Below are 14,389 nucleotides of genomic sequence, written 5' to 3'. Positions count from 1 at the left end.
AAGAGAACAATTAGATAAGGGACAGAGTTATTTAAGGTAGAGTCATGTAGATGGACATATGGGGGTAGATAAGAAATGAGAAGATGCTTGTATATTATAGTCTCATCAGAGATCACCCATAGGAGAGGCACTGAACAACCAACCGAACAAAATGCCTTAAATGGAGCCAATTAGCTTTTGTTATCAGTGATACCAGGGCTGACATGGTAGACGCATTTTTAAAAAGTGGTCACAATGGCAGATAGGGAGCTGGTGCTCAAACTGAACAACATGGGTGCTCACTTACCAAGGCTGTTCTAGCTACTGCCATCCTAAATGTTCAACATGTCAGCAACAGAGAGCAATACTAAAATCCTATAATGGTGGGGCGCCTGGATGGTTTAGTCAGTAAGCGTCTGCCTTCGGCTCAGGTCATGATCCCTGGGTCCTGGGATCGAGCCCCACGTCGAGCCCCACGTCGGGCTCCCTGCTTGGTAGGAAGCCTGCTTCTCCCTCTCTCTCTCTCCCCCTGCTTGTGTTCCCTCTCTCGCTGTCTCTTTCTCTCTGTCAATAAATAAATAAAATCTTTTAAAAAATTTAAAAAAATACATAAAATCCTATAATGGCATCATCCTTTGAAGAGATCAACATATTACTTTATGACAAATTGACATTTGGTATTCCTTCCAACCTGGAAGACCAGAAAATTTACTGTGATAGGAATAGATACAAATTCCAGGTATGATTTTGCCTTTTCTGTACTCAAGTTTCTCCATCCCCAGTATTTGAAGGCTCATGAAGTATTTGATTCATTGGCATGGGATCCCTCATACCACTGAGTTTGTCCAAAGAAGACACTTCATAGTGAAGAATATAGTGAATTAGACCATGACAATGGAATTCCCTACCTCATCATATACCACGCCAGCCAAAAGTTGCCACTTTAATAGAGCATTGGGGTAGCATGCAGAAGTTACAGTTGAATTGTCACCTCTGAAAGGATACTTTAAAAGGACAGAAAGTCATCCTCCAGGATGTAATATACTTTCTCAAAAAGACCTTTCTGTGGCTCTTAGCCCCAGTAGGAAGATTACATAGACTTGTATAGTAAGTAATGAAAACAGTAGTAATCTTAATTATAATCAGTATAACTAGTCCCAATAACTCCCTTGAGGAATTTTTCTTCCTGTCTTCACAGAATTAAAGGCCCTGATTTCTAAAAGAGGAACATTTCTGCCTGGAATATAGCAAAAGTCCATTGAGCTGTGATTACTACCTGGACACAGGCTCATTTCTGTTTATATCCATCAGGCACCAAGAAGAATGACCGTTTTCACAGGTGCAATTGATTGTGATAATCAGAAGAGGAAGAGGTGCTAAAAACAATGGAGTCAGGGAGAAGTATGTTTGTACCCAGACAATCCACTTCTGTACTGCTTAATATCCCTTCTCTAATTTTGATAGTAAATGTGCAACTGGCATGAAGATGGCATGGTGGCCAGAGTCCCAGACCCCTCAGGGATGAAGATCTGGTTCAGCCCATCAGCTAAGTCATCAGAGGTGCAGGTGGAAGGTAAAGGGATGGTAGAGTAGGGAGAAAATGAGTATCATCCTGGCCCTAAAATGAGCTGTCATCCTGTGGAATGTAGTTCAACCCCCTTACTTTCCTTGCCTAAGTCTTCTTCAAGAAGAGACTCAGTAGAATCTCACAGAACTGCTTCCTGATTGTGTATGTAAAATTGGATCTGAGTGGGGTAAATCCTGGGGCACACACAGATACACTACCCAAATCCCCCTTTAAAGAAGGGCTTGTTGCCACAGCTGCAGGGTGCTGGCAGCAGAAAGCCCCTCAGCTCTAGTCCCTCCAGGAACTGCCTCAGTTGTAGAAGCCCCCGTGCCCAGGCATGATCTGAGGTGGTAGCCCAGATCCAGGAGTGGTCCAGGTGGAAGGATATAGTCTAGCTCAATAGGGACAACTCTCAGATGCTATTTCAACCTCCTAACCCCTCCCTTGCCCCCATGGTATTGACTGAAGCTGTCAAATCTGAATCTAACTTGACTTCTTAGCCTATTTTTGGCTTCTTCTCCTTCCCTCCAAAGGCCTTCCTTAATAAATATTCTAAAGACTAAATTCTTTCAGAATCTGTTTCACATTGAACAAAACCTGCAACATATCCTATTCCTTGAGCCACATACCTTGTCTCATATATTTTGAGGTTACATTATTTGACCTGTACAATTTCATGAATAGTATACACTTAATAGGTATTGTACATTTTATCATTATTAAATGAGCATTTTTATTCTCTGTAGTGATTTTATCTTAAATTGCACTTTACCTGAGATTAATTTTTCTACCTATGCTTTATTCTTGTTTATGCCTGTTTATCCTTTTGTTTTTAAATATACATCTCCATTCCTTTTGGTGTGCATTTTGTAGGCAGCGTATATTTAAATCTTTTAAAAATCCAATTTAATAGTGCCCTTTTAATAGAGGAACTGAATTTTTTTGTGTTTACAGTTGTAATTTATATGCTTGGTATTATTAACTGTATAATTGTGTTTCTCTTATTTTTTTTCCTTTTTATTCTTGTATTTATTCTTTTTCTTTTCTTTCTTGCTATGTGGTTTATGTTTAGTTTTCCTCATATTCTGCAGTGATTTTAGTGGCACATGCCACTCTTATACTTGGCAGTGGTTAACATAAAGTTTAAGGTAGGCGCCTCTGCTTCCCAAAGCCTTGCAGACAATATGTGGGGAAAATAGCTTCATAACCAAAAGAGCATAAGCAGTATATCTCTGGTGCATTTTAATTTACACTTGATCCTAAGAAACTCATTATAGGAAATGAGTTTTTAACAGTTCTTTCTTAGCAACATAAGGCAATGAGCAATTTAGATACACAAGAACATTTTACATTTTCGGATCCAAATTTTGTGATTTTAGAATTTTTTGTTTACATTTTTAAAATGACTAACACTAAACTAACTCAAATGTAGTTTGATGTTGAAAGGAATTTAGCTCAGTTTGTGAGTATTTAGGCGGAATCCTTCTTGAAACCAAAATAATTTTACTGAAATCAACCATAGTTTACTTAACAACACATTTAGAAAATACTGTGTATGTTTTCCCAGCAAACAAACCATTCAGAACCCAGAAATTTGATGTTTCTGCTAACCTTTTCATCAAAAGCTGTTTCAAAGAAGATGTGAGAAGATTAGCAAATGATTAGTTTAAACTTTCTATTTTAGTGTAATCAAATAGTTCACATTTCTAGATTGCATTTTTTTAATAGACCAGTATTATTTTCTTACCCAGCCCAGCTGTTTTTGACAGACAGAATAGTGCAATTTGGGAAGAAGTGGCAAGGGAAATTTATGATCTAACTACAGAGATGGAAAATTACCTCAGTACCAAATATGTGGGGCATCTACAGAATAAAATGAAATATCACAATTCCCAGAAATGACAAAAAAGAACTGGACATGGGGAGCACTTGAGTGTTTGCTTCGACTGTATCATGCAGTACATTCTCACTCATTTTTGTATTAAGAAATTTGAAGTGCTCAGATATATTACAGATATAACATGTATTTCTGGCTTTATCAGCTAAAAACTTGTGTTTACCTATCCATAATTCTAGTCAATATCATTTCAGTTTTTATGTACTACTCTGAACATTAGGAAAATTATTTGATATGCTCTAGTATAAGTCATTAATAACAAAAAAAGGTTAGACATGAAAATAATTGAGGCAAAGCTGTCATCAGTTCTTATTGCTTTACATTTTTACCATGCTTTATTAAAATATATTTGATTATATAGTTTTTAATTTATTTTCATGCGGAAGTCATGCATCAAGTCATGCATAGAATTATAATATATTAAAATCTATTTTTCTATTCCATCAATAAGTAGAAATAATTGCTAGTAATAAGGCTCATTTTGGAGTCATTATTGACAACTCTATCCAAATCTCATCCCTGCTAATTTTTTTTTTCAAAAGTTAGATATGGATTTCTATATTTATATAGAAATAAATATACAATTTTTCAATTATTTTATTGTGATAAAATACATTCACATAAAATTTATGATCTTACCATTTTTAAGTGTGTAGTACATTCATATTCCTCTGCAGCTATCACCACTGTCCATCTCCAGAACCATTTTTTCTTACAAACCTGACGCTATACCCATTGAACAACTCCCCGTTCCCCCATTGCCCCAGCTTATGGAGACCACCACCTACTTTCTATCTCTATGATTTTGACTACTCTAAGTACATCAGGTAAGTATTTAGATCATGCCATATTTGTCTTTTTGTGACCGGCTTTTTTAACTTAGCATAATGTTGTCAAGGTCCGCCCGTATTGCAGTTGAACATGAGTGCACAAATATCTCTTTTGAGACCCAACTTTCAATTCTTTGGGGTATATAACTGGAAGTGGAATTGCTGGATCATATAGTAATTCTATTTTTAATTTTTTGAGGAACTGCCACACTGTTTCCTTGCAGAGGTTTTGCCATTTTACATTCCCACCAACAGTGCACAGGGATTCCAGTTTCCTCATATCCAATTTCTCCACATCATAACCAGCAGATTTAATTCTGGTTATGTTGAAAATACCATCCAATACTCAATGAATGGTCTTGACACCCTTGTCAAAAATCATTCGACCGTATATGCAAGGGTTTATTTCTGGGCTTTCTATTCTATTCCATTAGTCTGTATGTCTACTTTATGACAGTGCATTGTTTTGATTATTGTAACTTTGTGCTTATTGGCAATTTGAATATCATCTTTACAGAAACGTCTATTCAAGTCCTTTTCCTATTTTTGAATTAGGTTATTTTTTTATTTTTATTTTTTTTTTGCTATGGAGTTTTAGGTGTTCTCCATTCTGAATATTAATCCATTATCATATATATGATTTGCAAATATTTTCTCCCATTCCATGGTTGCCTTTCTGTGCTGTTGATAGTGTCCATTAATGCACAAAAGTTTTTAGTTGTTATGAAGCCCAGTTTGTCTATTTTTCCTTTTGTTTCCATTGCCTTTGATATTGTATCTAAGAAATTACTGCCAAATCCAATATTATGAGAATTTGTCTTATGTTTTCTTCTAAGATTTTAATAATATTATGGCCTACATTTAGGTCATGGACTAATTTTGAGTTAATTACTGTATATGGTGTTAGGTAAGGGTCCAACTTCATTCTTTTCCATGTGGATATCCAGATTTCTCAGGATAATTTATTGAAAAGACTTTCCTATCCCCAGTGAATGGTCTTGGCGTTCTTGTCAAAAATTATTTGACCATATATGTGAGAGTTTATTTCTGGGCCCCCTATACTCTCCCATTGGTCTATATGTCTATCTTTATGATAGTACTACATTGTTTTGATTATTGCAGCTTTGCAGCAAGTTTTGAAATCAGAAAGTGTGAATCTTCTAGCTTTGTTCTTTTTCAGGATTATCCAGGCAATTCAAGGTCTCTTGAGATTCCACATGAAATATAGGATGAGTTTTTCTATCTCTGCAAAAGATGTCATCAGAATTTTGACAGGTATTGTACTGAGTCTGTAGATAGCTTTGGACAATATCAATATTTTAATATTCAATTGTACAATGCATAAACATAACTTTTTTTCCTTTATTTATGTCTTTAATTTCTTTCAGTAATGTATTTTAGTTTTAATTATACATCTTTTACCTCCTTAGTTAAATCTTATTTTATTCTTTTTTTTTTGTAAGTGTTCAACGATTCATTAGTTGTATATAACACCCAGGGCTCATCACAACATGTGCTCTCCTTAATACTCATCACCTGGCTTTTTAAAAAATTCTTTTTAAGGGCGCCTGGGTGGCTCAGTTGGTTAAGCGACTGCCTTCGGCTCAGGTCATGATCCTGGAGTCCCGGGATCGAGTCCCGCATCGGGCTCCCTGCTCGGCAGGGAGTCTGCTTCTCCCTCTCCCGCTCCCCGTTTGTGTTCCCTCTCTCGCTGTGTCTTTCTCTGTCAAATAAATAAATAAAATCTTAAAAAAAAAAAATTCTTTTTAATACTATTGTAAATGGAATTGTTTTCTTAAATTCATTTTCAGATTGTTTATTCTTAGTGAATAGCAATGCAACTGATTTTTGTGCATTAATTTTGTATCATGCTACTTTACTGAATTTTTTTTTTAATTTTTTTTTAAATTTTTTATTTATTTATTTTAGAGAGAGAGTGAGAAAGAGAGAGAGAGCACAAGAGGGGGGAGCGGGAGAGGGAGAAGCAGACTCCCCGCCGAGCAGGGAGCCCGATGCGGGACTCGATCCAGGGACTCCAGGATCATGACCTGAGCCGAAGGCAGTCGCTTAACCAGCTGAGCCACCCAGGCGCCCTTTACTGAATTTTTAGTTCTAAATTCTGGATGTGTGTGTGTGTGTGTATGTGTGTTCATGTGTAAATTTTAGGATTTTGTATATATATAAGATATCATCCACAAACAGAGATAATTTTACTATTTCCTTTTTAATTGGGTGGCTTTCTTTCTTTTTTTTTTTTTTTTAAAGATTTTATTTATTTATTTGAGAGAGAGAGAATGAGAGCGAGCACATGAGAGGGGGGAGGGTCCGAGGGAGAAGCAGACTCCCCGCCGAGCAGGGAGCCCGATGCGGGACTCGATCCCGGGACTCCAGGATCATGACCTGAGCCGAAGGCAGTCGCTTAACCAACTGAGCCACCCAGGCGCCGTAGGCGACTTTATTTCTTATCTTAGACCAATTGCTCTGACTAGAACTCTCAGCGCTATGAACAGTGGAAAAAGCTAGCATCCTTCCCTTGTTCCTGATCTTAGAGGAAATGTTTTCAATTGCTTAACATTGTATCATGTTTGCTGTGGGTTTTTCATATTTGACTTTTATTATGTTGAGGTAGTATCCTCTTATTCCTAGTTTGTTGAGTGTTTTTATCATGAAAGTGTGTTGAATTTTATCTACTTTTTTTGCATCAGTTGAGATGATCACTTTTTTTTTTTTGTCTTCATTCTGTTAATATGGTATAGTTAATTGATTAGTTGTTGTATAATGAAACACCCTTGCCTTCCAGGAATAAATCCCACTTGGTCATGGTGTAACTCCTTTCAATATGCCACTAAATTTGGTTTGCTAGTATTTTGTTGAAGATTTTCAGATCAGTGTTTAAAAGGGATATTGTCTGTATTTTTCTTTTCTTATACTGTTTTTGTCTGGCTTTGATATCAGGCTTACACTGACCTCATAAAATGAGTCGAGAAGTGTTCCTTCCTCTTCAGTTATTTGGAAAAGTTTGGGAGGAGTCCGTGTTAGTTTTTTTTTTTAAATGTTTGGTAGAATTCAGTGAAACCATCAGGTCCAAGAATTTTAATTACTGATTCAATTACTTACCTACCTCTAGGTCTATTCAGATTTTCTATTTCTTCATGGTTTATACTTTATAAGTTTTTATTACTAGGAATTTGTCCATTTAATCTAGGTTATTCCATTTGTTGGCATGCAATTGCTCATAATACTCTTTTATGATCTTTTTTTATTTCTGTATAATTGGTAGTAATTGCCCCATTTTAATCCATGTAGCTAAAGATTTGTCTATTTTGTGGATCTTTTCAAAGACCAACTTTTGGTTTCGTTGATTTTCTTAATTTTTTTTCTATTCTCCATTTTATTTGTATCTTCTCTAATCTTTATTATATCCTTCTTTTTGCTAGCTTTGGGTTTGATATGGTCCTTCTTTTTCTTCCTTAGACTGTAAAGTTAGGTTATTTAAGAGCTTTCTTGTATTTTAATGAAGGTGTTTATAGCTATAAATATCCCCATTTGCACTGTTTTTGCTGCTCCCATAAGTTGTGGTACGTTGTGTTTTTATTTTCATTTATCTTAAATATTTTTGTAATTTCCCTTGTAATTTATTCTTTGGTTAAGAGCATGTTATTTATTTTCCACAGATTTGTGCATTTTTCAGTTTTTTTTTCTATTATTCATTTCTAACTTCATCCTGTTGTGATCAGAGACTTTACTTTGTATGACATCTTTTAAAAAAAATTAGTTGAGACTCAATTTGTGACCTAACATATGATCTGTCCTGGAAAGTATCCCATACGTACTGGAAAGGAATGTGTATTCTGTTGTTGAGTGTTCTGTAAATGCCTTTTAGACCTAATTGTCTTTTTGTGTTGTTCAAGTCCTTTATATCCTTACTTATCTTTGGCTGGTTGTTCTTTCCATTATTAAGAGTGGGGTCATTAAGTCTCCAGCTATTATTATATAACTGTCTATTTCTCTCTTTAATTCTGTCAATTTTTCCACCATATATATATATATATATATATATATATATATATATATTAAGATTTTATTTACTTATTTGACAGAGAGAGAGACAGTGAGAGAGGGAACACAAGCAGTGGGAGTGAGAGGGAGAAGCAGGCCTCCCGCAGAGCATGGAGCCCGATGCGGGGCTTGATCCGAGGACCCTGTGATCATGACCTGAGCCGAAGGCAGACGCTTAACGACTGAGCCACCCAGGCGCCCCTCCACCATATATTTTAATATTATGTTAAGTGTGCTGATGTTTATAATTGTTATGCATTTTTGCTGTGTTGACAATTTATTAATATATAATGACCTTTTTTGTCTCTTGTACTCTTTTTTTTATTTTAAGTCTATTTTGCCTGATAGTAATATAGTAATTCCTGCTCTCTTCTAGTTACTATTTGCATGGGATATCTTTTCCCATCCTTGTGCTTTCAATGTATTTAGTCTTTTTATAGAAAGTCTCTTGTAGAGAGCATATAGTTAGATCATGTTTTTTTATCCATTCTTCCAGCTTCTATCTTTTGATTAGAGAGTTTAATACACTTATATTTGAAGTAATTACTCATAAGGAGGAGTTGCTTATGTTATTTTGCTATTTGTTTTCTATATGCCCTTATAGGTTTTGTATCCCATGTTTCTCACATGACTGTCTTCTTTTGTGTTTAGCTAATTTTTTTGTAGTGAAAGACTTAAATTCCTCTCTCATTTCCTTTTATGTATATTCTATATTTATTTTCCTTATGGTTACCATGTGGATTATGTTTAACATCCTACAGTTATAGCACTTTAACTTAAATTGCCACAAGCTTAACTTCAATAACATGCAAAGACTCTGCTCTTTACAGCTCTATCTGCATTTTTTCAGTCGTTGATGTCACAAATTAGATCTTTATATATGTTTTATGGTGTGTCCAAAAACATATGAATAATTTTTAATATATTTGTAACTTAAATTATGTAGAAAGGAAAATGTGGGAGAAAGTTACAACAATACTAGCTTTTGGACTAACAACTGTTCTTTCAATATATTAGTCTCTTAAATCATGTATAACATAAAAAGTGTAATTACACACCATTATTACAATAATACTAGCTCTTTAGATTGCTCAAATATTTACCTTTATTGACATCTTTATTTCTTCACACTCTCTAGTGTCCTTTCATTTTGACCTACAGTCCCTTTAGTATTTCTTGTATGGCAGTCAAGTGACACCAAATCCCCTCAGCTTTTGAAGGATAGTTTTGCTGGACCAGATTCTTAGTTGACAATTTTTTTTTTCCATTTAATACTCTGAACATATCAGCCCACTGCCTTGTCTCCTCCAAAGTTTCTGAAATCTGTTCTTATATGTGACAGGTTGCTTCTCGTTTGTTCCTTTCAAGATTCTCTCTCTGTCTTTGTCTTTCAAATGTGTTTTGTATGGGTCTCTTTGGCTCATTACACTTGGAGTTCATTCAGCTTCTTGGATGTTTATATACATGCCTTTCATCAAATTTGGGAAATTTGGCCACTAATTCTTCAAATATTCCCTCTGCTTTTTCACCCTCTCTTCTTCTGGGACTCCCACAAGGCATATGGTCTCCACTTCATGATCTCCCAGATTACCTAGGTTCTTGTCACTTTCTTCAATTTTTCTTTCTGTGCCTCAAACTTGATAATTTTCATTGCCCTACCTTCAAATTAACTGATTCTTTTTCATGCCTACTCAGATCTGCCTTTGAATCCTCCTAGTGAAGATTTCATTTCAGGAATTGTATTTTTCAGTTTTAGAATTTTTTTTTTTTTTTTTTTTACGTTTTCTGTCTCTACCAATATTTCCATTTTGTTCATCCATTGTTTTCTTGACTTTATCAATGTCTTCCATTAGTTTTTTAAGCATTTTTAAGACAGTTTAAAGTGTTTTCTGGTAGATCCACCATCAGTCCTTCCCATGAACATTTTCTGTTCGTGTATTTTTTTTCTTTGAATTGGTCATATTTTACTGTTTCATTATGTGTTTTCTGATTTTTTTTGTTGAAAACTGGACATTTCAATCTAATAACGTGGTAACTCTGGAAATCAAATTCTCCTTCTTTCCCAGGATTTGCTGTTGCTTGTTTTTTGTTTTGTTTTGTTGATTGTTATATGTGCTATGGTGACTATTAGCCTAAGGTGTAAACTACAGGTCTTCTCAGGTCCTTTATGAGCCTACATCTTTCCCTGGGCGTTCATGGTCACTTTCAAATTTTTGCCATACGTAAGATTGCTTTTGAGTGTCCTAGGTTTTTTAAGCTTTTATTTATTTATTTGAGAGAAAGAGAGAGAGAGTGAGAGTGCAAGAGCAGGGGGAGGGAGAAACAGACTCCCCGCTGAGCAGGGAGCCCAACGTGGGGCTTGATCCCTGGATGCTGGGATTATGACCTGAGTCAAAGGCAGACATTTAACTAACTGAGTTACCCAGGCACCTTTGAGTGTCCTAGTTTTTAATGTTTATTTCCCAAAGGAGGACTTTTAAATATCCTAAAAGTCATGTCCACCAGAGGGTGAGGGGCTTGTAGCAATGAGAGGAAACACAAGAATAGCTGCTCTCCCTTTGTGTGTACCTCTGTAATCAGAAAGAGCAATCCGCAATCAGAGCACAGATCTTCATTTGGGGGGTAGGGTCTTTTTGTTCACACTGGTTCCCACAGACTGTGCAAGCTGCTCTTGAAATGCATGCACTACTGCCTGCCATAGGGCTGATGGATGGGGAGGATGTGTAGCTGCTACTGTGCTATAAACTGCAATGGATTAAAATTAACTATAGTTTACCCTCGGAACCTTCCCCTGGAATTTGCAAGCTTGCAATTGATTCTAGAGTTCCAAAACATTTACATCAGACATATTCTGCCAATGCAATTATTATCTCAGTGGAAAAGCATATTCCTGTTGTTTCCTCCCTTGCCATCTTCCCAGAATCCTCTGCTGTATATAATTTTATATAAAAATGCAAAGTGTGTAATTAATATAATTAAGCTAAGCTTTTTGTAGGTGTAGTAGACTAATCAATCAGCAGGAAGAACCTATATTAGCCTATTCTATGAAGACGGTAAATAGAGAAAGAGGATATTGAGTATATATAGTAAAAAAAATGATTGACTGTTGACAGAATAAGAATGAAAACAAGATAACAGGGCACTTTTGGGGTCTTACAATTTTTAATAAGATTTGACCCTATAAAATGTTCTTCAAACTTTATTATTTTTCTTCTTTGTTCTTGCCAATAAGTGACATGCTAATTATAGTGCTTGTCTCACCAGCTAGAACAAGAGCTCTGCAAAGGCAAGATTTTTCTCTCATTCACTATTTCATCTCTATGGATTAGGTTTTGAGAAGATATTTTCAGCGAGTAAATCTAAAACAGGTAAACTTAGTTCAGTGTGCTTAAATATGTATGTATAAAATGTAATTTCTTAAACATTCTGGTACAGAGTTAATATTTTATTGGCAGTGGGAGAGAACCAAAATTTATAAATCATTTTTTCTACTCTAGATTTCCTTTTTTTACATTTTTATTATTATAACATGTTTATTGAATATATTTGGCTTACATTTATGAAAAAAGAAACACTGTTTTCATGAGCTAGGTTTAAATACGGGAAAGGTTGTACCAATAAGACAGGTGACACAGGTAGAGAACTTACCCTAGATTTTTCTTACTCCATAAAGACTGAATGTTTAACAGTCAATTTCTCATTCAATATGGAGGATTATCACAATTTGATAAATGTCATATTCTCAGAGGTTATACTAAGGATTTTTCATAGTTTGAAAATTAATTTTTAACTTAAACTATATTAAAGATTAAGAAAATTCAGTGTTTAATTTCACTTAGAGAAGTAAGAGATTGGTTTTTTAGATCTCTCAAATCATTCAGAATTGAAATCATGTTTATTCCTTCATTAGACACCACATTCTATAATTTCTTCTTTAGAAAAATAAAAATTATTAGTGTTATATTCAAGGTCATATTAATAAAAACATTATTTTCCAAGTATATTGTGATAATTAATATTATTATATAGCCTACTGGAGGAGATTGGGATAGATTGCACTTTGGTGAATGTCATTGAAAGATTCACATACAGAAAAAAAATAACATAATTAATCCTAAATCAAAGCGAAAACATGCACTGAGAAGGTCCTTTGAAAAGAAATATGCTAAAGAATTGTGTAAGACTTACTCATATATGGTTATTATACTAGTTTTCCACTAATTGCAGAAGAATCACTATTTTATTTCATTCTCCCCTGCTGAAGCTCTATTTAATGTCTTTCAATCAAAGAAATACATAAGAGTGGAGGAATAAAGAGACACGGTACTTTCAGATTTTACATTACCCCTTACTGAGTAACATCATATTTGAACATGTTTTTATATCTCTTCATTTGTGGGAAAATTAGCCCATGCATGTATAAGTGACAGAAAGGAAGTTGTCATACTGAGAACAAATAATTTTGTGTGAGACTCACAAAAGAAACAGTTTATTTAATGAGCAATTTAAAGGTCATCTGGAAGTTTGATAATTTTGGAAACTTAAAAGAAATTGCAGTATTGGGCGCCTGGGTGGCTCAGTCGTTAAGCGTCTGCCTTCGGCTCAGGTCATGATCCCAGGGTCCTGGGATCGAGTCCCACATCGGGCTCCCTGCTCTGCGGGAAGCCTGCTTCTCCCTCTCCCACTCCCCCTGCTTGTGTTCTTGCTCTCGCTATCTCTCTCTCTGTCAAATTAATAAATAAAATCTTAAAAAAAAAGAAATTGCAGTATGTAGCATTTGTAATATTTATTTGATTATTTGAATAAATAGAAAAGCCTTTATGTTGACTTCACAGTACAAAACTACATCTGCTACAAGTCAGATTCCGCTTTAGAAAAAATAATGCAAATGGTAAAAATGATTTGGAGGTTAGCAAAATAAAAAGACTATGGTTCAACTTACAGTTTTTGATTTTGTGATGGTGCAAAAATGATGCACGTTCAATAGAAACTGTACTTCAAATTTTGAATTTTGATCTTTTTTCTGGGCTAGTGATATGTGGTATGATACTTTCTCATGACACTGGGTAGTGGCAATGAGCCACATTTCCCAGCCAGCCACGCGATCATGAAGGTAAGCAACCAGTACACTTAAAACCATCCTGTACCCATTCTGATTTTCACTTTCAGGACAGTATTTAATAAATTACATGAGATATTCAGCACAATTAATAAAATAAGACTTGTGTTAGATTATTTTGCCCAGCTGTAGGTGAATGTAAGTGTTCTGAGCATAGTTAAAGTAGACCAGGTTCAGTTAGGATGCTCAGTAGGTTAGGTGGATTAAAGCATTTTTGACTTAGGATGATTTCACTTACTATATATGGGTTTATTAGGATAAATCCCCAATGTGAGTAAGGAAGATCTGTATACAACTTTATTTTTGGTTGGAACTGAAAGAAACATTAAAGGTTACCTAATTCAAAATCCTAATTTTTCAAGTAAGAATCAGAAAATTTTATATTAATGCTAGAAAATGTGCTCACTGACGGAAGCCACATCTGTAATAACTTAAATGCACACAAATTTTTTTGTAAATTTCTGTAGTTTGTGGATTATCTACTAACGTGTGGGTTTTTCTGCTATATGTAATTTTTATTTTATTAGAGTTCACATCTAGTTCTTGTTTTTAAGCCTCATGTTGTCTGCTGTATGGACGTTTTCCTCTTCAGTACCCAAGCAACCCCTATTTGTCATTGGAAGACCAACTCTTATGTGTCACTCATCCCCTAACATAGGTAGTGATTGCTTCCTGCTCTGGGCTGCCATAGCACTGTGCTTAAAACCCTAGAATAGTGAATGCTACTTTTTTTTTTTTTAAAGAATGAATAAAATTTGATTTTTGTGTTTTAGATAATACTTAAATATTAAGAGAGCTAAAATTTTAAAATTTAAAATATGTTGGCCAGATTTATCTCTACATTATATTCACATAATGATTCTGATTTTACTTTTCCAAGAGCAGTTGCCCAGGAGGAAAGAAAGGTAACCTGTAGTGGTCTTTGGGGCTTGTACCAT

Source organism: Mirounga angustirostris, unplaced genomic scaffold (assembly GCF_029215605.1).
Source record: "Mirounga angustirostris isolate CCGP_5_RB_7025 unplaced genomic scaffold, mMirAng1.0.hap1 SCAF_2, whole genome shotgun sequence".
In the NCBI taxonomy this organism is placed as follows: domain Eukaryota; kingdom Metazoa; phylum Chordata; class Mammalia; order Carnivora; family Phocidae; genus Mirounga; species Mirounga angustirostris.
The sequence above is the reverse complement of the archived record's forward strand: the minus strand, read 5'-3'. Positions refer to the sequence as shown.